We start from the raw sequence: 15,665 nt of genomic DNA, 5'->3' as shown, positions 1-15,665 counted from the left end.
GCTACCAATTGAGTTTCAAGAAGGTGACATGGTGATGCTTAAGGTTTCTCCATGGAAAGGTGTTATTCGGTTTTGAAAATGAGGAAAGTTAGCTCCTCGGTTTATTGGTCCTTTCAAGCTTTTGGCTCATGTTGGTGAGGTTGCTTATAGACTAGAGTTACCCGAAGAATTTGCGGGAATCCATAACACATTTCATGTTTCCCATCTCCGTAAGTGTCTTGCGGATGACTCGACTTAGGTGCCGTTAGATGAGATTGTTTTGAACAACGAATTAGAGTATGCCGAGGAACCGATAGCTATTCTTGATGAAAAGGTTAAATTATTGCGTAACAAGGAGGTGAGGACTTTTAAGGTCCAATGGCGACATCGAAAGGGTTCCGAGTTTACGTGGGAATCCGAAGATTTTGTTTTGGTCTACCTTCCAGCTTGATAAGTGGCTTGGATCGCGAGGACGCGCTCCGATTCAAGTGGGGGAGAGTTGTAACATCCCGTTTTCATCGTATATGACTAAAGGTACACATTTAGTCATTAGAACGTTTATATTTCGTTGTATATGTGAGTAAATGAGTTTAAGTTTTAGTTTTACACACACGAGAATGTATGCATGTATAAGTATATGTGTTTGGGTTAGGAAGGTATTAAGTCGTGTGAGACTTTGTGGCGTAGTCTAAGTGTATATACGAAGCAAGAATGGGGTGTACAAGTCGGGTTATAACCCATGGGTTTGTAAACCAAAAACTGGTCAAAAGTGGGCGTCGGCACCTCCGCGCCGCGACATAGAACGCAAACCAAGATTCGGAGTGGATTAATACAGCTCGAAAAAACTAGTGTATTGCCGCGCTGCGCAATTAAGGTCGCGCCGCGACCTGCCTGCGGGCCTGATCCGATTTTTAGCTTATTTTAAGGGGTTTTAGGGGTAGTTTGGTAATTTTACGTGTGAGCAGCTTTTATACCCTAAACCTTATCCTCTCATTTCATTTTCTTTTTCTTTTTCTTTCCATTTTCTCTTCCAAAACACAAAACCAACTTAGATCTAAATTGAGATTTGAAGGTGAAGAATTGTGATTCGGTCTTTGGAGCAAGAAGTAAATTTATTCTCCTCGTTCTTAGCTACGACTTGATAGTGTTGGTAAGTCTTAACTCCGTGTTTTGAGTTTTAGTTGATTTATAGCTAGGGTTGTTCATTTGAGACATGTAAGACCCATTTGGGGGTTAAATGGGTGAGTTTGGGTTAACTTGATGTAAGGAAACCCTAATGGTTACAATCTAGGCTTTGGTAATGTAAATTGAGGATTGTAAGAGTAAATTGTGTTGTTAGTCAGTAATACACTTGTAAAATGATGAAAGGTTGTTAATGGGTTTAAGTTTGACCAAAATTGTAAGTCTAAGTGTTTGAATGGGTCAAATCGGTAATGGTTGACCTAGTTGGGTAAGATGAGTATGAAATACCCACAAATTGTGTTAGTTGGTGTTAATAGACTTTAGTCACTTGCTTTTGGTGATTAATGATGAGTCTTGGCATTTAATGGGCGGATATGCTGTAAATGGGTCATTTAAAGCATTTGGGTCATTAAATGAACAAGAGTTAAGTGTTGGTGGTTAGCTCCACTAGTTTATATATTGATGTGAGCACTTAATGTATTAGGTACTTTGCATTGAAGCTTGCATAGTTGTTAATCCATCGCCTAGTCGATAAGGTGAGTGGAATAATTATACATGTGTGTATGTAATGTATTTACTTGTGCGGAATGCGATGTGGGTTTTAAGTTCGGGTATGCAATACCACATCGTGTTGACATGTGATACGAGTTTAAAGTTCGGGCGTTTGATACCATATCATATGTATGTGTGCGGGCGTGAAGTGTGGGTTTAAAGTTCGGGCGTTCGATACCACATTTCACATGACGGGTGGGATTAAAGTTCAGCATCGATAACACTCAAGGGACTAGTGAGGCATACTAGTGGCGTCTGTGTGGCTAACGGTTCATTCACGAGAATCGTTCCCTTCGGATTTTGGTTAACCAAGATTGTGTGTTGTAGCGTAGCATATTATATTGTTCGTGTTATATGCTAATGTTGTGCTAGCTTGTGTTGGAAATTTAACGTTATACTTTGCGATGGTATGCTATTTATATTGCTAGCATGTATGTGGTAAGTGGGTAAGTGTTTGCAAGTAAGTAGGTTATATATGTATGTGTATAACTATTGCATTCACTAAGCTTTTTGCTTACCCCTCTCGTTATTTACATTTTTAGGTGCGAACATGGAGAAAGGGAAAGGGGTTGTGGGGCATTAGACTCCTCGTGATGATTGCTAGTTGAAGCTTTTGGATGACGACCTAATGTTTTGGGTAGTTTAGCCCCAAACCATGCTCGGGTGTAGTTTGGATTAAAACTATCATTTTAAATGGGTCGAACTTGTAATACATTTGATTAATGGCCTTTGTGCCTTTTGTAAACACTAAACTTGTTGTAAGTTAAATAGGTTGTATGGAACGGTTTACATCTTGCGACCATTCGAATGGTGCGTAAATGATTATTTATTTAAAAAAAAATTATCCGGTTGAATACGGGTTGGGTTTTTTCACATACACCGCCGTAGCTTCCTCGGGCGGCAGTAAAAACTCCCCTACTTAGGATTCAGCTCCACACTCTCACCAACAAGATGATAACATTCCGTGGAATTGTCATTCCACGAAACACATGAGCATTTTCATCATTGGTCATATATACCAAATCACCGCGAATTCACTTCAGGCTCTCAGAGCCGACATACATAATCACTTGAGATGTCACACATGCAATGACATCGCACCTTCATACCATAATCACAATTACCAGCCCTTCATCGTTCGCAAAGTGAACTCCACCAAAGTCCTACTTATGCCTCTAAGCCTAGGCATATGTCACTCCGCTTAATCACTCGTGCATCTCAGTCGAGATCACCCGACCTTCCTCTGAACGAACCTTTATCAATACTTACTTACTCTCATAGAAAAAAGTGACCAATCTGACACAATATTTGCTTCGACCGCAACATTGTAAAGATCCATAAAAACATAGCAGATTCAAAACAGTTTAAATAATCATCACAGAAACTCAGTTTATACAGATCTGGAAGAACCAGAAACTACACAGAAGTAAGCACGAAGTCGGCGGCTTTGTTCTAGTCAACCCGGCGGCTTGAAATGGTGAAGCCGGAGGCTTCATCTAATTGCCAGACAAAGTTAGATTCCTTTCAAGTAACCATTATGAACATTTAGTTCATAATGGTAGACGAACAAAAGTAATTAAACATAAATATAAATAAAGACATAAAATAAAAGACAATAAATAAAAGACAATAAATAAAAGACATAAAATAAAAGACAATAAATAAAAGAAAAGAAATAATTAAATTAAAATGAGAAACACTTACAAAATAGAAATAAAATGTTCGGGTAGAACCTCAACGTCATAGCTTAAAATATTAAACTAATGTACACCTTAACTCCATAAACCTCATATGGGGAGGAGGATTCAACTCTCAAAAGAGAGAAAATAATACAAAAGGTTACATGAAACTATGAGGGTGAAGACCTCATTTTATTGGTGAAGGAGGAGCCTTTTACATTGTATTCTTTGCAATGGGGTACAAAAACTAACTAAAAACTTGAAAATCCCGTAATTGAAATTCAGCAGCCCTTTATTGCCTTCTAGCTTCCGAACCAGGACCGAATTAGACAAAACTTATACAATGGAAGTTGTAAAGCTTTGTCATACGGACGTCCGGACACCTGGAATGCCTTAATCGGGGATCGTATGAGTAAATTATGGCCAAGATAATGAATCAACAGCTTTATACGAATTACTTAGTAACCAAATTGCTTCCAAAAATGACTCTATAGCCGGCGGCTTGGGATAGGATAGCCGGCGGCTTATGTTGATCTAGCCGGCGGCTTTATTTCTTCAGCCGGCGGCTTCTTATGCTTCCAAGTTCTTCGATTTTTTGCTCTTTTCTGAAATATTCTCGAATTTCTTCACTTTAACACAAAGCTGGCGGCTTCCATTGTTTCATGTCGGTGGCTTCGTAGCCTTTTCTGCAACTTTTATCTGGTTTTGATCTTGCTTAATACATATCTCAAGTAAAACATTAAAAATATCTTTTTCCATTTTTACCCATTTTTGCGTGTTTAAGTATTCAGATGTCTTTAAAATACCAAGATAACTCTTTAAAATGTTATTAAAAACCAGTATAATTTTGGAGTTATCAAATCCCCACACTTAAGCTTTTGCTTGTCCTCAAACAAATAAAGATTTAAACATTTAAAAGTATACTCCCTTAGGCATTTTTATCAAACATAGTATTTAATGAGATGTTTTAACAATACTTTGGTTAATCTTGTGTTTTCAATCAAAAATTATCTTCAAAATATTTTGAAAGATTAACACTTATTCATGAATTTCTCCAACGTAATGTATCAAAAGAAATATTAAAAAGGTTGCTTATAATGGAATTTGGTTTATTGGGATGGTCATGACACGAGATATAAAATGGGTGTAAAAGCGGAAGCAAAATGCAAAGTGAAAAAGATGTCTAATCATTAAAGTTTAGTTATTATAATAAGAACTAGTCTGAACCAGACCAAAGAGTACAAGTGGTCCTAATGTTCATTAATCCTGATTTATACAATAGTTGGTCATCATTGGACTCTTTTATTTTCTAAATACAGCTTTTATAACTGTGTGGTTCTCATTGAAACTCTTTTCTCTCGCTCTTATCACTCCTTTTGGCCTTCATTGGGCTCTTTTACTTTTCATTTCTTGCTTTCATGCTTAGCATTTGTCAATTTTTTTCTAAGTTGGCCTTTATTGGGACTTTTTTTGCTGCCTCAGTGGTCCATGCTTATTATGTTATATGATAGTGGCTATAAGTTTGCAATCGTTTCACCATTTTTGGCGTTTACTTCCTATCTTACACAATTAGTCCGATCTCGAAATTGAGAGTAGTTTTATTAGTTTTAAGATTAGATTAATAAAAAGACATAAGTTTGACTAAGAATTTATACAATTCCAAAAATATAGGGTTAGGATTGGGAATTTGGTTTAATTAGGTTATTCCTAAAAATGTTAAGGTTTCTACGTTAACTATTTGTTTCTAGCACACATACTGGGTGCTAACGACCTGAGTAAACTGGCTAAAAATTGGTTTTAAAATAAAAAGGCTAATTTAAAATCCTAAAATATTTCTTAATTATTTACATTACCTTAAATTTAAGTGTTTTATATTGCTTTACAATTTATTTCATCTCAAAATTAAAAAATAAAATAAAAATTCACCAGATAGGGAGTCAGAAACTAGTTACTTTAAAAGGTAAAAATTATTAATCAAAGCAACAATTTATTATAATGTAGGACAATTAAAACCAAGTGTGATTTTTAAACGATAGAACCTTATTTTATTAGTATTTCCTAAACAATTTTAAAAAAAATTATCTTGGTTTTTTAATTAAGTGAAGAATTCACCCCTCCCCCACACTTAAATCATACAACATCATCAATTGCACAAAATTAGACTTATAAAAATATGGGAAAGATAAATAATAGTAAATATGGAGAAGAATGATGTTACTTGGAAGTAGATTGTAGTTACAGGATAGTTGCAGAAGTTGAATTTGAAGAACACACGCCCAATCACCTCATTTATTCAAATAATCACTGTTGGTCCCTTGATAAATAACAGGAGTATTGTAGAGAGAGAGGGGGGGGGTGAATACAATTCTTTTTAATTAACTTAAAAGTTAAACACAATTTAGTATTCAAGCATGTAATTTACATAGAGTCAAAGGTAATTTTTCAATGGTTTACTCTTTATTGATTAAATCACAAAGAATTACAACTATCCTTGGCGGAATGATAGTTGGTTGATACAGATTTTACCTAAGTATAGCTATAGAGTATATTTTAAGCTTTTACACATATTGGACTCTACACCACTAGTTGTTACAATAGTGCATACATCAATTTATACTAGTCCAATTATCCGTGTAATTGTTCTACTGTCCACTGGTACATAGGAAGTCTGTACTTATGGGGACAACTGCAATAGAGAGCGTGCTATCCTCTTTCTGTAAGACCCAAATAATTGTTGTGTACATAAAGTGTACATAAGATGCTTGAAGTGGGGGTTTCGTTGTACATTTTAAAATGAAAAACAATCTGATCTGGGGGAGTGGCGCGCCACGCGGCCTTTTCGCGCGCCGCGCCGTTTGTCTGTGACAGATTCCTTCTTTCTTTTAAATTAGATATTTTGAGGGCAATTTGGTAAATTCATAAAAGGTTCGACTTTAAGGCCTTAGATCAGTTAATGGAGCCTCATTAACTCCATTTCCATCTACTTCAACCTCATCCATTCAATTCTAGAGAGAGAGTGATAACCTAGTGTGATAAAACTCATTTTGGAGAAGAAGAAGGAGGATTCTTGCTTAAGCTCAAGTTCTAAAGTTGTTCATCTACTTCCTAGCTACGTTTTGGTGGTAGTGGTATGCTCTAATCTTGATTTCTTGATTCAATTTTGTGTAAGGGTTAGAGTTAGGGTTTATGGTGAACTTAAAACCCACTTTGTTAGTAAATTGGGTGTTTTGGGTGAATTTGGGTTATGTAGACTCAAAGATGACTAACTAGGGTTTTTCAAGTATAAATTGTTGTTTATAAGCCTTAATTAGTTAGTAAAATTGCTAGCACACCTATATGTATGTAAGTGGGCGTTGTGTGGGTTAGTGGATGACCCAAAATGGGTGTGTTGACCTTAAATTGGTCAAACAGGTCAAAATGGACCTAGGTTAGTTAATGTTTGTGATTAATGCATAAACCTTGTGTTGAAAGGTGTTTTAAACCTATCTTGGCTAATGTTAGGGTTTTGGTGTGAATTGACCAAATTTTAGGGTTAAGTGTCCAAATGGGTCAAAATGACCTAGTAATGGTGAGTGTGTGAGTTTGACCAACTTGAATGAATGATTGATTATATGTACATTGTAATAGGTGCGTTACCTTGAAGTTTCAAGCTTGGTTTATCGATTCACTGAAGGCGTAAGGTGAGTGGAATAATTATATGCGTAGGTATATAATGTATTTATTTATTGTAGCGTGAGATGTGAAGTGTCGATGTGCTAAGACACCACATTTCACGTGACGAGTGAAGTATCGATGTGCTAAGACACCACTTAAAGTAATATGATGGGTGAAGTGTCGATGTGTTAAGACGCCACCCGGGGTGAAGTGTCAACGTGTTAAGACACCACCCGGAGTGAAGTATTGATGTGCTAAGATGCCACTCCGAGTAAGTTGAAGGGTGAAGTTCCGATGTGTTAAGGCACCACTCGAGGTGAAGTATCGATGTGTTAAGATGCTACCTCAAGTAAAAAGAAGAGTGAAGTGTCGAAGTGTTAAGACACCACTCAGGGTGAAGTGTCGACGTGTTAAAACACCACCCAGGGTGAAGTATTGACGTGTTAAGATGCCACCGTGGGGTTAGTGTACGAAGTGTTAAGTGCACTAACGGTAGTTATGAACTCCGACGGTCTTTAAACACCGTTCCTTGTTCGATTGGTTAACCATGGTTATTGTGTTGTAGAGTAAGCATATTATATTTGTTCAAGTTAAATATGCTATTGCTATGCTAGTTTGGATATTGGAGGTTATAGCTTGTATTTATGACGATAAGCTAATTGTGTTTGCTAGCATGTATACGGTATGCGTGTAAGTGTTTGCAAATAGATATATTATATATGTATGTGTATAATTATTGCATTCACTAAGTGTTAGCATACCCTCTCATTGTTTATCTTTTTATAGGCTCCGGCATGGACAAGGGTAAGGGCATTATTTTGAATTAGAGATCCCGCTTTGTTGATTGGGGGACGCTTTTTGGATTGAGTTTGCTTTTGGAGTTTGACCGAGACTTGGGTAGTTTAACCCTAAACACCGTGCTCGTAGTGTCGTTTGGAAATTAAACTAATGTGGTCGAAACTCAAACTTTTGTATGAAACTCGTAAAATGGCCGATGTGGACCCCACTTTGTAAAACTTATTTTATGTTTGATTCGTGTTAGTTTTACATATTGGAACTTGTTGTTAAAAGAGTTCCGTCTAAATATGTTGGGAGGTGACCAATCTTTTTCGCGTTTAAAGACTTTTTGGACAGACCAGTGTGGCGCGCCGCGCGGTAATATGGCGCGCCGCGCTAGTTGCTGAACAAACAATTTTTTTTTATTTTGAGATTTTAACACGGGTTGGTCGTGGTTTGGTTTGGGTTGTTACAAGTGGTATCAGAGCATGGTCTAAGGGATTTAGGTGACTTGAGATAGGCGCCTAGAATTAGACTTTCTGTGTGTGCGTTATGCGGGACTTGTAGGACTTTGGGTCGGATCGGGTTTTGGTTAGTGCATAGGTTTATGTGAACTAATCATGCGCTATTGTTTTGTGTGGTATTTGAAATCGTCGAGCGAGATAGATGTGGTACTAGTGAGTTAATGCGAGGTGCTCGCATAACAATGATTAGCTACCATTGTTACGGGTTTAAATCGTGTCAAACAAGCGATGTACGACGATTGTTGAGCAAGATGGAGTAGTGTGGTGTATATGTATATACATATGTGTTACATCCCTTCGTTTCGGTGTTTAATCTTTTCCGTTTTATAGAATGAAGATGAGAAATGGACACGACACCAGTGATGGAAGTACGAGTGAGGACGTTGAGTTCATGGCCAATGTTGAGGCCATCTTTAAATGACAAAAGGCGGAGTTCCTCGAGGATGTTAAGAAAATGTTTCTAGATACGATTGACGAGCAATTAGTCAATGTAGTCAAGGAGCAAGTGAAGGCCGTTCTTCATGAAGATAATGTGGGAAGACGGGACTTTCTCTATAAGAACTTCAAGGATTCTCAACCTCCCACCTTTGAAGGTGAACGAGACCCTCTAAAGAGTGCCCGTTGGATCTCCGATATGGAGGGGGCCTTCTGTACTTGCGAATGTCCTCATGATAAGAAGACAAGGTACGGGTGTGGTATGTTGAGGGGTGATGCTAAGTTGTAGTGGGACGCAAAGCTCCAAGTTTATGGTGAAGAGCAATGCATGGAATTCACGTGGGATGAATTCAAGTCCGAATTTTTCAAGGAATACAGAACTTCGACCGATCTTACCAGGCTTAAGGAAGAGTTACGTTCCTTGAGGCAAGGGTCAATGGATTTGAACACTCTCAAATCCGTGTTTTTGTCCAAGACCCAATTTTGCCTGGAGTATGTCGGGAATGATAAGATGTTGAAGGAAGAATTTTACCGAACGTTGAATGATTGTTATCAAGATAAGATTAGTGTAACGGTGGTGAAAACTTTTGATGAGTTATTTGATATGGCCAAGGGTTTTGAGGCGCTCGTATTGAGGAAGAGCGGCTTTACTTTTGGCAAGAGAAAGAGTGAAGGTTCGAACCATTTGAACTTTTCGAGCAAAAAGAACAAAAAGGGTTTCGGTAATGCTAGTGGTAGGAAGAAAGGTGCTTCCGGAGATTTTTCTTATTCGTGTTACAATTGTGAACAAAAGGGCCACATGGCTCGTGAATGTCCAAGTTTATCCTCCGCAACCAAAATCACTTGTTTCAATTGTGGTAAGGAGGGGCACAAAAGGCCCGAGTGTGCCGAGTTGCGCAATGATAATGTTAAGCGATTAGAGAAGACGGCGGGTATGGATAGGGGTCGCAATTATTTGATGACCAACGATGAAGCCAAACAATCGAACAAAGTTGTCTCAGGTACTTTCATGGTTAATTCTAATCCGGCAAGCATACTTTTCGATAGTGGTGCTAACTTGTCGTTTGTGTCACCAAAATTTGTGTCTGAACTTAATAAACCATTAGCTAAGTTAAGCCGTCCGGTAGAGGTCGAAATAGCGGACGGCAAGACGGTGCTAGTGGTTGACGTGTGTAAGAATTGTGATGTTGTGTTTGGTGCCGCAATCTTTAAAATTGATCTCATTCCTATGACTTTGGGCGATTTTGATATCGTTGTGGGTATGGACTGGCTCGATCGAAATAGAGCCGACATTGCATGCCATGAAAAGTCTATTCGTGTGAAGACCCCAAGTGGGGGAGAGTTAATTATTCACGGCGATAAGCAAAGAAGACTCGTGCCGATATGTTCTTTTGCACGGGCACGTCGTTTCTTTGTTAGTGGTGGCATGGTTCTTCTTGCCCATGTTGTTGATACTCGTGATGAGCCACCACCCATCCGTAAAATTCTGATGGTTAATGAATTCGAAGACGTTTTTCCGGACGAGTTACCGGGTGTTCCGTTGGAAAGACAAGTTGAATTTCGCATTGAATTGGTTCCAGGAGCGACTCCCATTGCTAAAACTTCTTATCGTTTAGCGCCAACGGAAATGCAAGAGTTGTTAAATCAAACCCAAGAGTTACTTGAGAAGGGTTTTATTCGACCGAGTGCTTCACCATGGGGCGCTCCGGTTTTATTCATGAAAAAGAAGGATGGTAGTATGCGGATGTGCATCGATTACCGGGAGTTGAATAAAGTGACGATCAAGAATCGTTATCCATTACCTAGAATTGATGATTTGTTTGACCAACTCCAAGGTGCAACGTATTTCTCTAAAATCAACCTACGGTCCGGCTATCACTAAATGCGGGTCCGCGAGGAAGATATCGAGAAAACGGCTTTTCGAACGCGTTATGGGCATTTTGAGTTTTTGGTTATGTGTTTTGGTCTTACGAATGCACCAGCGGCATTCATGGACCTTATGAACCGAGTGTGCCAACCTATGTTGTACAAGTCGGTGATTGTGTTCATTGACGACATACTAGTCTACTCGAAAAGTATGAACGAACATGAACGTCATTTGCGTGAAGTATTGAAGATGTTACGAAAGGAGAATTTGTATGCTAAGTTCTCCAAATGTGAATTTTGGCTAAGGGAGGTTCAATTCCTTGGCCACATTGTGAACAAAGACGGCATTCAAGTAAATCCGGGGAAGATTGAGACGGTGAAGAGTTGGAGACAACCGACTATGCCTACGGAGGTTCGAAGCTTTCTCGGATTGGCCGGTTATTATCGTCAGTTTATCCAAGACTTTTCTAAGATCGCTTCTTCATTGACGAAATTGATGAGGAAGAACATGAGATTTACTTGGGAGAACGAGGAAGAAATTGCTTTTTAAGTTCTAAAAGAGAAATTGTGTCAAGCTCCGGTGTTAGTGTTGCCGGAAGGAGTGGAAGACATGACGGTTTATTGTGATGCTTCGCTAAATGGGTTCGGGTGTGTTATAATGCAAAGAGGTAAAGTCATCGATTATGCCTCTCGACAACTAAAGGAACACGAGACGAGATATCCGACTCATGATCTTGAGTTGGCGGCGATTGTGCATGCATTGAAAATTTGGTGCCATTACTTGTATGGTGTCAAGAGTACGATTTATTCGGATCATAAGAGTTTGAAACACCTCTTCAATCAACGAGATTTGATTTATCGCCAACATAGGTGGATGGATGTGGTGAAAGATTATGATTGTGAAATACTTTATCATCCGGGCAAGGCAAATGTGGTCGCAGATGCGTTAAGTCGAAAGAGTCATCACCCGGCGTTACGATTGGGATTGTTACGTATGATCATTACTAACGATTTTCTTGAAAAACTTGGTGTGATTCAAATAGAGGCTTACGTTCACAACAAGCATGCGGAATGAATCATGGGGCAATCGGAGCTCATTACTATGGGCTCGCATGGTTTGTTGTCATTTCAAGGAAGAGTGTGGGTGCCTAAGATGGGGGATTACCGGCAAGTGCTATTTGATGAAGCACATAAGTCAAAGTATTCCATTCATCCGGGCGCGACGAAAATGTATCATGATTTGAGGAAGGATTATTGGTGGCCTGGCATGAAACGTGATGTTGTGAAGTATGTCGAGCAATGCGTCACGTGTTTGCAAGTTAAGGACGAGCACCAAAAGCTGTATGGTAAGTTACAACCGTTAGAAATTCCGAAGTGGAAATGGGAGCACATTACCATGGATTTCATTACAAAGTTACCTAAAACGGCGAGAACCCAATTTGATTCGATTTGGGTAATAGTTGATCGATTGACGAAAAGTGCTTTATTTCTTCCCATTAAAGAAGCAATATCGTCGGAGGCCTTGGCTAAGTTGTTTGTCAAGGAAGTAGTATCGAGACACGGGGTTCCTATATCTATTGTTTCGGATAGAGATACTCGTTTTACATCTCGGTTTTGGGAAAAGTTTCACGAAGATATGGGTACACAATTAAAATTAAGCACGGCGTATCATCCTCAAACGGATGGTCAAACCGAACGTACAAATCAAACTTTGGAAGATATGTTACGGGTGTGCATTATTGATTTCGGTGGTAGTTAGGATGAGAATTTGCCTTTGGTGGAATTCTAGTACAATAATAGTTATCACACTAGTATCGGGATGCCACCTTATGAGATGCTATATGGGCGAAGATGTCGAACTCCAATTTGTTGGGGTGAAGTAGGTTAAAGAGAAATCGGGAGTACCGATTTGGTTTTGGAGACGAATAACAAGATTGATATTATTCGGGATCATTTGAAAAAGGCTCAAGATAGACAAAATTCGTATGCCTACAAACGTAGACGAACGATCGAATTTCAAGAAGGTGACATGGTGATGCTTAAAGTTTCTCCATGGAAAGGCATTATTCGGTTTAGAAAACGGGGGAAGTTAGCTCCTCGGTTTATTGGGCCATTTAAGGTTTTAGCTCGTGTTGGTGAAGTCGCGTATCATTTGGAATTACCCGAAGAGCTTGCGGGGATCCATAACACATTTTATGTTTCCCATCTCCGTAAGTGTCTTGCGGATGATTCTTCGTGGGTGCCATTAGACGAGATTGAACTAAACAGTAAGTTAGAGTATATTGAGTAACCGATTGCTATCCTCGATGAGAAGGTCAAAAGGTTGAGACATAAAGAGGTTAGGACTTTTAAAGTTCAATGGCGTCGTAGTAAGGGTTCCGAGTTTACTTGGGAGCCCAAAGAGTTTTTGTTGGTTTATCTTCCTTCTTGTCATGCGGCTTGGATCGCGAGGACGCGCTCCGGTTCAAGTGGGGGAGAGTTGTAAGACCCAAATAATTGTTGTGTACATAAAGTGTACATAAGATGCTTGAAGTGGGGGTTTCGTTGTACATTTTAAAATGAAAAACAATCTGATCTGGGGGAGTGGCGCGCCACGCGGCCTTTTCGCGCGCCGCGCCTTTTGTCTGTGACAGATTCCTTCTTTCTTTTAAATTAGATATTTTGAGGGCAATTTGGTAAATTCACAAAAGGGCCGACTTTAAGGCCTTAGATCAGTTTATGGAGACTCATTAACTCCATTTCCATCTACTTCAACCTCATCCATTCAATTCTATAGAGAGAGTGATAACCTAGTGTGAGAAAACACATTTTGGAGAAGAAGAAGGAGGATTCTTGCTTAAGCTCAAGTTCTAAAGTTGTTCATCTACTTCCTAGCTACGTTTTGGTGGTAGTGGTATGCTCTAATCTAGATTTCTTGATTCAATTTTGTGTAAGGGTTAGAGTTAGGGTTTATGATGAACTTAAAACCCACTTTGTTAGTAAATTGGGTGTTTTGGGTGAATTTGGGTTATGTAGACTCAAAGATGACTAACTAGGGGTTTTCAAGTATAAATTATTGTTTATAAGCCTTAATTAGTTAGTAAAATTGCTAGCACACCTATATGTATGTAAGTGGGCGTTGTGTGGGTTAGTGGATGACCCGAAATGGTTGTGTTGACCTTAAATTGGTCAAACGGGTCAAAATGGACCTAGGTTAGTTAATGTTTGTGATTAATGCATAAACCTTGTGTTGAAGGGTGTTTTAAACCTATCTTGGCTAATGTTAGGGTTTTTGTGTGAATTGACCCAATTTTAGGGTTAAGTGTCCAAATGGGTCAAAATGACCTAGTAATGGTGAGTGTGTGAGTTTGACCAACTTGAATGAATGATTGATTATATGTACATTGTAATAGGTGCGTTACCTTGAAGTTTCAAGCTTGGTTTATCGATTCACCGAAGGCATAAGGTGAGTGGAATAATTATATGCGTAGGTATATAATGTATTTTTTTTGTTGTAGCGTGAGATGTGAAGTGTCAATGTGCTAAGACACCACATTTCACGTGACGAGTGAAGTGTAGATGTGCTAAGAAACCACTCAAAGTAATATGACAGGTGAAGTGTCGATGTGTTAAGACGCCACCCGGGGTGAAGTGTCGATGTGTTAAGACACCACCCAGAGTGAAGTATCGATGTGCTAAGATGCCACTCCGAGTAAGTTGAAGGGTTAAGTGCCGATGTGTTAAGGTGCCACTCGAGGTGAAGTATCGATGTGTTAAGATGCCACCTCAAGTAAAATGAAGAGTGAAGTGTCGAAGTGTTAAGACACCACTCGGGGTGAAGTGTCGACGTGTTAAGACGCCACCCAGGGTGAAGTATCGACGTGTTAAGATGCCACCCGTGGGGATAGTGTACGAAGTGTTAAGTGCACTAATGGTAGTTATGAACTCCGACGGTCTTTAAACACCGTTCCTTGTTTGATTGGTTAACCATGGTTATTCTGTTGTAGAGTAAGCATATTATATTTGTTCAAGTTAAATATGCTATTGCTATGCTAGTTTGGTTATTGGAGGTTATAGCTTGTATTTATGACGATAAGCTAATTGTGTTTGCTAGCATGTATACGGTATGCGTGTAAGTGTTTGTAAATAGATATATTATATATGTATGTGTATAATTATTGCATTCACTAAGCGTTAGCTTACCCTCTCGTTGTTTATCTTTTTATAGGCTCCGGCGTGGACAAGGGTAAGGGCATTATTTTGAATTAGAGATCCCGCTTTGTTGATTGGGGGACCCTTTTTAGATTGAGTTAGCTTTTGGAGTTTGACCGAGACTTGGGTAGTTTAACCCCAAACACCGTGCTCGTAGTGTCGTTTGGAAATTAAACTAATGTGGTCGAAACTCAAAATTTTTTATGAAACTAGTAAAAATGGCTGATGTGGGCTCCACTTTGTAAAATTTATTTTATGTTTGATTCGTGTTAGTTTTACATATTGGAACTTGTTGTTAAAAGCATTCCGTCTAAATATGTCGGGAGGTGACCAATCTTTTTCGCGTTTAAAGACTTTTTGGACAGACCAGTTTGGCGCGCCGCGCCAGTTGCTGAACAAACAATTTTTTTTTTATTTTGAGATTTTAACGCGGGTTGGTCGTGGTTTGGTTTGGGTTGTTACAAGTGGTATCAGAGCATGGTCTAAGGGATTTAGGTGACTTGAGATAGGCGCCTAGACTTAGACTTTCTGTGTGTGCGTTATGCGGGACTTGTAGGACTTTGGGTCGGATCGGGTTTTGGTTAGTGCATAGGTTTATGTGAACTAATCATGCGCTATTGTTTTGTGTGGTATTTGAAATCATTGAGCGAGATAGACGTGGTACTAGTGAGTTAATGCGAGGTGCTCGCGTAACAATGATTAGCTACCATTGTTACGGGTTCAAATCGTGTCAAACAAGCGATGTACGACGATTATTGAGCAAGGTGGAGTAGTGTGGTATATATGTATATACATATGTGTTACATCCCTTCGTTTCGGTGTTTAA

This window comes from Rutidosis leptorrhynchoides, chromosome 6 (genome assembly GCF_046630445.1).
Source record: "Rutidosis leptorrhynchoides isolate AG116_Rl617_1_P2 chromosome 6, CSIRO_AGI_Rlap_v1, whole genome shotgun sequence".
In the NCBI taxonomy this organism is placed as follows: Eukaryota; Viridiplantae; Streptophyta; class Magnoliopsida; order Asterales; family Asteraceae; genus Rutidosis; species Rutidosis leptorrhynchoides.
Note: the sequence above shows the minus strand (reverse complement) of the source record.